Consider the following 12,039-nt stretch of genomic DNA (forward strand, 5'->3'; position numbering starts at 1 on the left):
TGGGAAGTCTCTGGGACAGGAATCGATCCCTCCGGCATGTTCTGTTTAATGTGGTGATGTGTCCTATCATATTGGCCTGGACTTCAGATAAGTAAATACCAAACAGGAGAGGACCCAGGACCGAACCCTGTGGGACTCCACTTGTGACTGGTTGATAGTCTGACTTGGAGTCAGCTACTTTCATAGGTTCATAGGTGTGTACTAGGCTAATGGCCCTGGTGCCTTTGCAAGCCTAGCCCATAGGATTACCCCGGCATCATGCCACCCAACCTTATTTCCCAGTGCCTCTATTGAGTAGAGCGACTGGAGTGATCCCCGGGGTGAATTTTCTATTTCCCATCCACTCATCAAGATTTTTCTTGAAGAGGGCCAATGAGGCTCTCCACGTGACATGTATGGGAAGTCTATTCCATAGCATGGGCAGTATCTTGGTTATGAACCTGTCCCTCCAGTTTGTTCTGTTGATTGTGGTAATGAGGTTGAGGTTTCTGGAGTGTGTAGTGCTCTCACACACGCATACACATACAAAATCACAGAAACATACAACATATGCACACAAACACACAAACACACATCAAAATACTTATCCAGATGCAATGATCCTGGGATATTATGTGCTGTGGTTGTGCTTGGGCAATTGGATGTACACACAGAGCATCTATCCATTTGCCAAGTTGTATCCAGTTTGTATAGCAACCCTATGGACAGCCACCAGTATCAAATGAGATAAATATAGATGCATACGCAGTGGCTTCCTACTTGAATTGCAGTACTTTATAATAAGAATCCTAGCACACTAATGTTTGATTTCTTAAAAGAAAAAAACTCCCAAACCTCCTGTAACAGAGGCATATGGGATATATGCAAATGACCCTTATGAACATCAGGTGTTTCAGCTATATGGCAATTCTGATGGGATATATCCAGTCACCCTAATGATAATGGACATCAGCTGGGTATAACAATCCTGTGTTTCTTATGCTTAGTCAAACACTCGGCTTATGCTATGCTGATGAGGTCATAATAAGGCCGAAATATGCATATCCATAGCTAGTGGGCTTTGGCTTTATTGGCCTGAATTTGTCCAATAAAATGACTTCAAATGTAAAAGTCATGGGCAATCAGAATTGCCATATAGCTGAAACACCTGATGTTCATAAGGGTCATTTGCATATTTCCCATGTGTCTTTGTTAAAGGAGGTTTGGGAGGTCAGTCATTGGAAGTTCTAGCTTGGCTGTAGGTTTCATTTAGTTTTTTTCTGATTGCTTTTTCAGTGTGACCTTCTAACTCTTTGTTTTAATTTGTTAGTTGGGATATTTTGCAGTCACCCTAATGATAATGGACATCAGCTGGGTATAATAACCCTGTGTATCTTATGCTTAGTCAAACACTCTGCTTATATTATGCTAACAAGGTCATAACAAGGCCGAAATATGCATATCTATAGTTAGTGGGGTTTGGTTTTATTTGCCTGAATTTGTCCATTAAAACAACTTCAAATGTAAGAGTCATGGGTAATCAGAATTGCTGAAACACCTAATGTTCATAAGGGTCATTTGCATATAGCCCATGTGCCTCTGTTACAGCAGGTTTGGGAGGTCACTCATTAGAAGTTCTAGCTTGGCTTGAGTTTTCATTTAGTTTTTTCTGATTAAAAAAAAACCTCAAAAGCTCCACTGGCATAAAGGAATAAAACCCAAACTATGATCCAGGTGAGATGAATTTGATTAGTAGCCCAGAAACCTGCTAGAGCTGGCAGGGCAAAGAGAAGAGTGGCATAGCATTGTCAACCCATCTGTCTTTAGGAGGAGTGTGTTGGGGAACATGTCTGGGGTGCATGTTCCCATGGTAAATTCACTGATAGACACCATGAGCCACATGGGGTGCTTGTTCCTAGGAGTCACGGCAGTCTTAAGGACTTACAAAATGGAAGTAATTAGTAAGACAACATTCACAGATGTGAGTGACATGCCCTCACTGATGCCTATTGCACTCTGGGCCACAGGAAAAAAACCCTAATGGTTGTCTTACAGGTGGTCCTTCTCAGTTGGCTGTTATCCGCTGTGAAGGAGAAAATATTGGATCATGCTGGATGAGAGGGACCTGATGGCTGGCAGGCATTGGGGGAGAAAAATATACCAAAAAGCATCCAGTTCCAGAGGTTAATGCTATACTTTTAAGGCATTGTTGCAGGTGCCCTTCATTCCCTCATACCTCAATGTGGGGTTTGTCATCCCATACCCCTATATATATATATATTAACTCTGAGACTGCTACATATCTAAATTGGGGATTACACTGACATACTGCAGTCCTAAAACTAGTATATATATATATATATATATATATATATATATATATATATATATATATATATATATTTGCATGTAAATACCCACTTTTCTGAATGTTACAATTACAGTCCTTAGACATTCAACAGTCGCCAATATGTAGTTGCTGTAGGTGTGCAAACATTTTGACACATGTACATGCACTGCATAAGTGCTTTTTGTGCCTCTCAAAAGCTGTAGGTATGTGATGTGGGCCTGGTTGAAACAACTCTTCAGATGTGGATTACTGGTCATTTGGCAATACATGTTTGGGACAGAGAGGAAAGTGGCAGTTTAAAGAAAGCTTACTTTCAAAGACAATTGTTAATCAAATCTATTTGTATGTATTGCTACTTTGATAGTGATATATGCATATGTAGTTGGTCTTTTCAGTGTGTATATAGGTCATTGTTGATATACCGAGTAAAAGGTATGTTTATGCATAATTATGTCTCTTGATAGCTACGTTTATAAGAAAGTGTTTATGCTATTAAACTAGAGATATTTATGCACATGTATGTGTGATCACACGTATGCTGCATTTTTACCATAAATATGCACATAACTTCTGTAACTTGTAAATAATAACCATTTTGGTAAATTATTGAAAATGGAACAAATCTCTTACTTTTCTGAAGCCAGTATTAGAACACAATGGGAAATATTTTGGAGTCTACAGACAGGATAGGAGTGTTCTATGACACCTTGGTCAATGTCAGTATCTTTACACAAAATGTATGCAGAACAACATACCACAGCAGTCTGGTTAAAATACACAAAAAGTTCTCAATATATTCACAGACATAAACAAATGCAATCCTGTATGCACTGTCATTATAAACCATGTCAATTAGAATCCATGTATCAGCTGTATACTTTGTCAACTGCCAGTGTTACATACATTGTGAACTCCCAAAATACCACAGCTGTTCTGCTTAACCTGTCACAGTGTTTAATTAATGAATTTATTTATCTCTTTATTCATTGATTTATTCATTTGCTTGTTAAAATGGCAAGCCTTAGACAGAGTTGAACTACTTGGCTACCTAAGCTGCCATTCTGCTAGAGGCACTTTCCAAAGTCTTTCTTTTCATTAAGTAAAAATATGCTGGAGTGGCCCTGTTCAAAAAAGAATGCACTGCACACTTCTTACTTTTCGGACTTTCTGCCATGTGCCACCTATGATATAAACAACAAACCACAGAGCTTCAAAAGCCCTATGATTCATAGTCTGAATATGTGTATGGGACTAACAAGAAAACCCAGAAACTTTATGTAATGGAGGATAATGGCCATGGTGACAATACAAAAAACATCAGGAGTCTGTAGACAGTATTACCATGAGGGTCTGCAAGATAATGCTATGAATGGGATACAGCTCATACAGAATGAACTGTTTTAAGGCTGGCAACCATATATTATGGGAAGTGGACTTTGTAGGATAAATTTGTACTTGTGTGAACCAAGTTGGATTACTTTATACTGTGGCTTGCTATTAGGTATTTTAAACAGAGTTAAAATATATCAATGTCATTCTTATAATTTTTATTTATTTATATACTTTAGTATAATCAGATATTTGAATACACAAAGACAATATAATTCATACATGGAGGTTATGCATGGATGAAAGTAACTGACCCTGGCCTGTTTGTTATTTGCTTAAGTTATACAGTCATTATTCTGGCTTTGCAGAACTAATGTGCATTTGAGTGAAGCAAGTTGGAATACTTTACCATGGCTTGATATATTGTGTTTATGTGTGAAACAGAGTTGAAATAAACTATTGATGTAATTTTTTCTTTAAAATCACACATTTGTCATGTACCTAGTCAACAAAGTGGATATAGTTGCTGGCCATGCTGGTTGCATAAAGTTTACAATTACTGATCCTACTGTCATTTATTTAAGTCAGTCATTATTCTGGCTTTACAAGATTAATGTGTATCTGTATAAAGCAAGCTGAAAATATTTACTGTGACTGCTGTCTGTGCGAAACAAAGTTGATCATTACTGTAGCCATTATTTTTTATTACAATCAAATATTTGATGTTTACACAGTCAAAACATGGCTATAACTGCCGAATATAGAAGCTGTCTGTGGATGAAAGTGACTGACTGCTTTTATCTCCTCAAATTAAACAGTCATAAATCTGTTTTGCAAGATTAGTTTATATTTGTGAACTTATTGGAAATAAATTTAAAATACATTACTATGATATTATTCTTCCACAGTAAGACATCTCTGCTGTACCGATTCAGCAAAGTGGATATAACTGTTGGGTATGACAACTTCATGTGGATAAAATGGTCATGCTTTTATGATTAAATTATGCAGATTTTAATCTGCCTTTGCAGGAAAAGTGTGCAATTACATGAATCAAATTTAAATGATTTGGTGTGGCCATTTTTAAGTTGCAATCAGACATCTGAGATACAAATACACAGTCAATAAAGTATCTGTAATTGATGGATACAGAGTCTGTCTGTGTACAAAAGTAACTTAATCCTGTGGTATTTTTATCACAGTTAAACAATCACTGAACTAGACTGGCATGAGTAGTGCCACACATTATACTGCATTTGCTAAAATCAGCGTAAAATGATTTTTATAATGGCTTATGCATGTTTGTGCTTTGGGGTATTGTAGTGTATCTAAGATGCATATGTTATGCATAATTTCTTTCACTTTCCAATAGTGTCAGACATCAGAATTGTACACAATAAGAGGATATTGTTGATGGTCTTTGCAGGTGTATGAAAGAAATTGATTACTGACACAGTGGCACAGTGAGTAATGTTGCCATTTTCTAGCCCTTGGTTTTCTGGGGAGTTCTTGGCTGTAGTTCCTTCTCTCTGGGGACTGCATATCCTTCTTGTATCTGTTGGGAATTTATTCAGGTACTCTGGTTTCCTCCACAACTCAAAAACATGTCATAGGCAAAGTGGTGTCTCTCTAGTTTGCTTATAGGGATAAATGTAGTTAGTGTGCATGTGTGTGTGTGTGTGTGTGTGTGTGTGTGTGTGTGTGTGTGTGTGTGTGTGTGTGTGTGTGCAGAGAAGTACTATTTCAATAAGAAACAACAATGAATAGGATAGGTACTACCACTACAACTGCAGAATAAAAATAACCCCAAAACTACAGTGTGTCTTACTTTTTAGCATTAACAGATGGAATACTGGCATTTACAAGTCTGATACCTAATGTTTCCCTGACTGGAGGTAGATGGGCATTAAACCTGCTGGAGAGACTGAGTTCTGAGCAAAGTTAAGTAAACTGTAAGACTATTGTAAAAGGTGCATCTCAGGGGTTGCAGCACTTCACATTGCTGTAACTTTACCAAACCTAGTGATAAGAACCATAAAACCATACCTCTCAACCTCTTAGAGCAAGAAATCTGGACAAAGCCATAAATAAAAGTTGGACAAAGGCTCAAAAATAGGGACAATTTTTTAAAATTGCTCTTACAAACCTAGACAGTTGATAGAATAACAGGTTTTGCATTAGCATGAATTTTCTGAAGGGTATGAAGTCTAAACTCAAAAATCTGTTAATTATATTCTAACTTCAGTCTTTAATGAATGCCACTAATTTGTAAGAAAACCACAATTTTATGGGGTTCTCTGACAATATTACAATGTCACGAGCATGTGGAAAGACCACAGCATAAGTGCATGTAAGAATACTCACTTCATTGAGGCCTGTAAAAAGCAAGATAGTAAGGACAGAATTGAGTAGAATGTCTACAACTGAATATTTTTGAACACCTGAGTCAAATTGATTTACAGGTTGGAAACAATGTCCTGGTCTGACTCTGCAACTTCTTTCATAGAAGTGGTCTAAGAATGAGGTGACTTGTCAGACATCCTTTATCTATACTGCCAGAAATCTTTCAGTAAGAAACAATGGGTTTCTGAGAAAGTGTACCTAGAAAAACAATCCATGCTGAAATCTGGACATGGTCCAGATTAGTCTGTCACAGTTGCTTATCTCTTTCTTTTCCAGAATCTTGACCACGTAAGGGAGAATAGAAATGGGCTTGTGTTGGGGAAAAGAGACATAGATTAACAAACTAGGGAACAAAGTTATAACACTAGGATATATTAGAAGGATGAGATAGAAAAATTAAGACCATTAATGGGCTTCATGGCTATCTGAGATTACCTGAGCTTTCTTTGTACCCACCATAATTGCTGCCTTATCTGTACACAGCATCACCTGAGATGCTTCCATACATTACTGTCTATGGATTACTACTGCTGGTGACACAATCTGATTACCTCAACATGTACAACAGCTACAGTCCCACACTCCCTTAGTGTGTGTGTGTGTGTGTGTGTGTGTGTGTGTGTGTGTGTGTGTGTGTGTGTGTGTGTGTGTGTGTGTGTGCGTGCATGAGTGTGCATATGCTTTCTAATTTTTTTCATACAGTTGGATTTTCTGGGGCAGTTGCAGTGTGTGTGGGAGGGGGTGCATGTGTGTGTGTGTGTGTGTGTGTGTGTGTGTGTGTGTGTGTGTGTGTGTGTGTGTGTGCGTGCACATGTGTGTGTGTGTGTGTGTGTGTGTGTGTGTGTGTGTGTGTGTGTGTGTGTGTGTGTGTGTGTTTGAAACCATGCAGAAAAATAATAACATCAGTTTTATCTGTAGTTACATACAATACTGGAAGACACACATACTTGCTGTCAGGCATGCATTCACAGCATGTCTCTTTAATCCTACACTCAAAAGAAACCCTGTGTTATTCAATATAGCCTACTTAGTGGTGTTCACAGAAAGTTGTTATAGCCAGAGTTTTTCTAGTTAGCCGAAATAAATGAAAAAATATAATGAGGATTTAATAATATTTTAGTATGATGGAATGGAGTGCACTTCAGTTCATCTTGACCCTGAGAGATTCTAAGGGCATAGTGGCATGATTTATTTTGGGGCCCTATTCTCATTCTCTTCCCTAGGCTCTGCCTAATCAAAAACTGACCATGCACAGAGATGTGTACAAATGCTAACTATAACATGTTTAGGAGCAGTATGCTGTCTATGAGCAGCAAATCGGAATGCATTACTGTGATCATTATGCTTTCACTTTCCTTACACTCAAACATTAGATGCATAAGTGGCATTCTTTTGTGGGAAAGGGAAATGAGGCACGCAACATGTGTATATATTTATATGACTCTGCCAAGATGAAATATATTGCTGTGTCCATTTTGTCTTTCATACTGAACTAAGGCCAGTTGTGAAAAGGGGCACATAGAAGATGACTACCTTTTTAGAGAGGTAGGGAGTTGAGCACCATTCCTAGACAATGCTTTATACAGCCTTACAATCATTTGTCTTTTTAATTTGAGGACTACTGTTTTCTCCAGTTTCAATATTAAGCCTTGGAACCAATGTGTTTCATTCTTGAGAGAAACAAAATAAGACTGAATAAAACTGATTGTCTTTCCTTATTCATGATTTTTGTTAAGGCTGTTATTGTATCAAAAAGTTAGAAAAAATGCTCTAGCATTCACTTTAAAGGCTCTAGGACCCCTTGTTTTTTGCGAGGCTAATGGCTCCCAAAACCCCTTCTTGACTCAACTATTTCCTCCTCAGTTATTCCAGTAGAAAGCCTGATAGTTAAGGTGTGTTGAAAAGTTGGAGGAAGAAGTTGAAAAGTAAGACTAACTGAAAAAATATTTTTACTTATTCATGGCTTTTGTTTAAGTTATCATTGGATTAAGTGTCTCTGAAGTCCATAGGAATTTGCTAGGCATGTGGCCCAGGGGACCACTGAGGAGCCAGCAAAAACACTATACTTTATCTTAACCAAAAAGCCAGTTCAATCCAGTTTAGCAATGTCAATTGCCTCAGAGCATTGTCTAGTTAAATGGCTTGCTCTGAGTGATATAGTAGGCCAATAGAGGTCGAGGGAATCAAACCCTGGACTATATATTTATAGGAAACAGCTCATTAACAGCTGATAGCTTATCCTTCTGTACTAAGGTTGGGAAAAAACTCTAAAAACACACCTCACTGCATCTAGGATCAACAAAAAACAATACAACAGTGGAAATGAATCCAGTTAGATTAAAGTGAGTAAATACAAAAAATGAAGAATCCACCGGAGCCACAATAGTGTCACTGGTTAAAACTTTATTGCATGCCAATAAAACATTTTCACAAAAAGCTTCTTCAGGCATATAACAATGAATTAAAAAAAAATTATAAGAAAGCCAATAGATCACATGACCAAATTCAATTAAAAAGTTAATTACATCTAAAGTACTATGATCACTTTATTTGGCTATGTAATTCTTTTAAAATTGGTTTTATACCAAATAGTGCCATTTAAACCGGGAAACACATGAGCTTGAAAATGTATAATCCATTTTAATTCCTCTTTTTCAGTTAAATTAACTAAGTCTCCAGCTCTAATCTTTTCATGTATGACCTGTAAAATCATAAACTTAAAATAGTCTGTCTTATCTGTTTCATTAATATGTCTATAAAGTGTATTCGTTTTTTACATTCCTGCCTGTATCTGATAAATGATTCCCTATCTGCTATTTAAGCTTACAGCTGGTTTTCCTGATATAATATGCTTCACATTTTCCACATTTAGCCATTTAAATCAAAATGTTTGTATTGCAATTACCATAGGCTTGTAATATATATTTACTGTCATAAACAGGATGTATAACAGGTTTTTTATACAAATATAAGTACGATGAACACACCTGTTATGCCTAAATGTACCTGCTTAGTGCTTTTGAACATATAATTAGTCTTAGGCTGCTCCTTATAACATAAATGATTCTTCAGATTGCCACAATTTTTATATCCAAACAAAAGGTTATCACATAACATGTTCTTTATTTCAGTTATTTGATTAACCAAGAGTGAATATTTTTTAATAATATTTTAATAACATCTGTATTCCTGTTATAAGTAAGCAAATATCTACATCCAGCTGTGTTTCTATTACTTTCAACATTGCTGTTCTGACTGCTCAAAAAAAAATAGGGCTAGCTTCAATAGCACTCTTAATTTTAACATTGTGCTGTATCAGATCAATGCTATCAAGGTTATAACCTCTTTGTGTGAAATCCTGCACCAAATGTTGCATTTGAGTTTCTATATTAACATCTAAAGTGTTTAATTTCATAACACGTAGCATTTGATTCTTGACAACTTTTTAAAAAATAAACGCAGGATGCATGCTAGTCCTATGTAAGTAAGTGTTACGTTTAACGTCTTTTCTATAGAGTGTGGTTTCTAATTTACCTAAATAATTTTTTATTAGTGTAATATCCAGGAATTCTATCTGTGATTCACATGTCACTTTCTTAAACCTTAAAAATTATATATATATATATATATATATATATATATATATATTATGTATATATATATATATATATATATATATATATATATATATATATATATATATATATTAAGTGCCTTCCCATAACAGAAAGAGATCATCCACAAACCTCCTATAAAAAAGAATATGTGCTCGATATTAATTCGTACTATTTTTTAAAATGAATTGCTTTTCCCAGCCATACATTACAATATTCGCATATGCGCTTCCAGTGGGCATACCCATTGCAACACCCTTATTTTGCTTGTAAAATGAAAATATTTGGAAAATAAAAATATTATTAGTCAGAACAATGTTCAATAGTTCACAAATGGTATTAATAGTCACTCTATTAAGCAATGGTAAATTTAATAGGTGTGTTCTAATTGATTCAATTTCATCCAGTGTGGGTATTGAAGTGAATAGGGAATCAATATCTAATGGTACTAAATAACAACTTCTTAAAATTTTATCAACAGACCATTCATACTACTGATTTAAGAAATCTGACGTGTCCTTTACTATAGTGTCAGAACTCTCTAAGCCAATCTACAATTGTGTATCTAAATACTTGGAGATGGTTTTAGTGACCTATCCCATGCTTAGACTATAGGTCTCATTGGTGGGTCATAACCTTATGTTTTGATATAAAAGGTGTAGCAATCTGAAGGATCAGTTATGCTATAAGTAGCAGCCTAAGACAAATTAAATGTTCAGAATCACTAAGAAGGTACATTAGGCATAACAGGTTTGTTCATTGTACTTATATTTGTACAGAAAAAACTCTTGTTATGCGTCCTATTTATGGCAGCAAATATATATTACAAGCCTACAGTAATTGTGACAATAAAATTTTGATTTATATGGATAAATGTGGAAAATGTGTAGTATATTACATCAGAAAAAGCAATCATAAGCTTAAAGAATAGAAAGGGAATCATTTATCAGATATAGGCAGGAATGTTCAGACTAATGCACTTTATAAACACATTAATTAAACACATAAATATAACGAAACCACAGAGGTGGAAATGATGAGAAAAGGTCCTCTAATTAAAAACGAATACTATACAGATAAAATATGCAGATAAAACAAAAAGATTAGCGGTTTCATCCATTTAAATAATGAGCTTCTTCAGATAAAGGTAAGTAATTGCTTTAAACTTAAATACACTAAAAATCTTACTCATTGGTGTTTACAGCCAGCTGAAAAATCATCCAACTGGTTATTGTAAAAGACAAAGCCCAATAATGTCTTTTAAACCAACTATCTTTCCCATTGGTAAACTACAAACTAATGAATATACATAAATATTACCTCTTCAGTCATTCACTATTGGTTGGAAAAAAAATTTAGTCAATGATTGTGAAGAACATATTCGCAACCATATTGGTGCATCTCCCCATTCAATCCCTAATGACTGGTTCACATCTAGACAGCAATACATTTTTATCTACTCACTTTCACTGAAACTAAAAACTTACAAATTTATAACAAATAATAAAAAACTCTGTGGTTAATGTGTTAATTTGTTAAATATACCACTCCATAAATCAAGTTCTAAAAAGCAAACAACAAATTTGTCATTCAGTGCTAAAAATTCTAAAAAGCAATCCATGGAGAACTATACATTTAATCTTGCCCAGTAGCTTTACTAATTGGTTTCATAAACACAAAAGTCAGTAACATTGATTTTGAGACTCTAACCTTTCACTGATTTGTAAAATACAGTCCATTGAATATACATGACCATTACCACCCCAGTCCTTCACAACAGGTTAAAAAACAGAGTATAAATCCAATAGTAATAGCTGCATACCTGCTGAGCTTATTTGGTATATCTCCGTTTCACAAATACACAGCTTATCTTATCATCATATACATGATCATTAAACTACGTTCTACAAGTTTCTCTGATTTTTATGTAGGTATTCCCTTGCACCCACATTTTCATAACTATCTAACTCTAGATATTCTGTTCTCTTAACATTTTCTAATCTTTATTCTGCCTTCTGTATTTTTCTCTGCAATATTAAACATTTCTGTTTTAAGTCTTCTAAAGTCCTTTAGCATGGAATGTTGTGTCTTTTGGCTTTTCCCGGCTAGGGGTCGCCACAGCGGAACTCCGGTCCGCTAATGATTGGCAGTAGATTTTTACGTGCCGAGTTGCCGGCCCTGATGCACAACCTTCAACGAAGGTACACCCATTCACGCATGTCTCCACACAGAAGACGCTCTAGCTGAGAATCGAACAGGATGTCTTACTGTGAGTAAAAAAGCATAATGTACTGCCATCTGCTGGCAGACTTTATAAAACAGTCACCTAACATAGCACACAGCATACACATAGACTAACATATG

The sequence above is a fragment of the Protopterus annectens genome, chromosome 5.part0 (assembly GCF_019279795.1).
Source record: "Protopterus annectens isolate FY-2018-M chromosome 5.part0, PAN1.0, whole genome shotgun sequence".
In the NCBI taxonomy this organism is placed as follows: Eukaryota; Metazoa; Chordata; order Ceratodontiformes; family Protopteridae; genus Protopterus; species Protopterus annectens.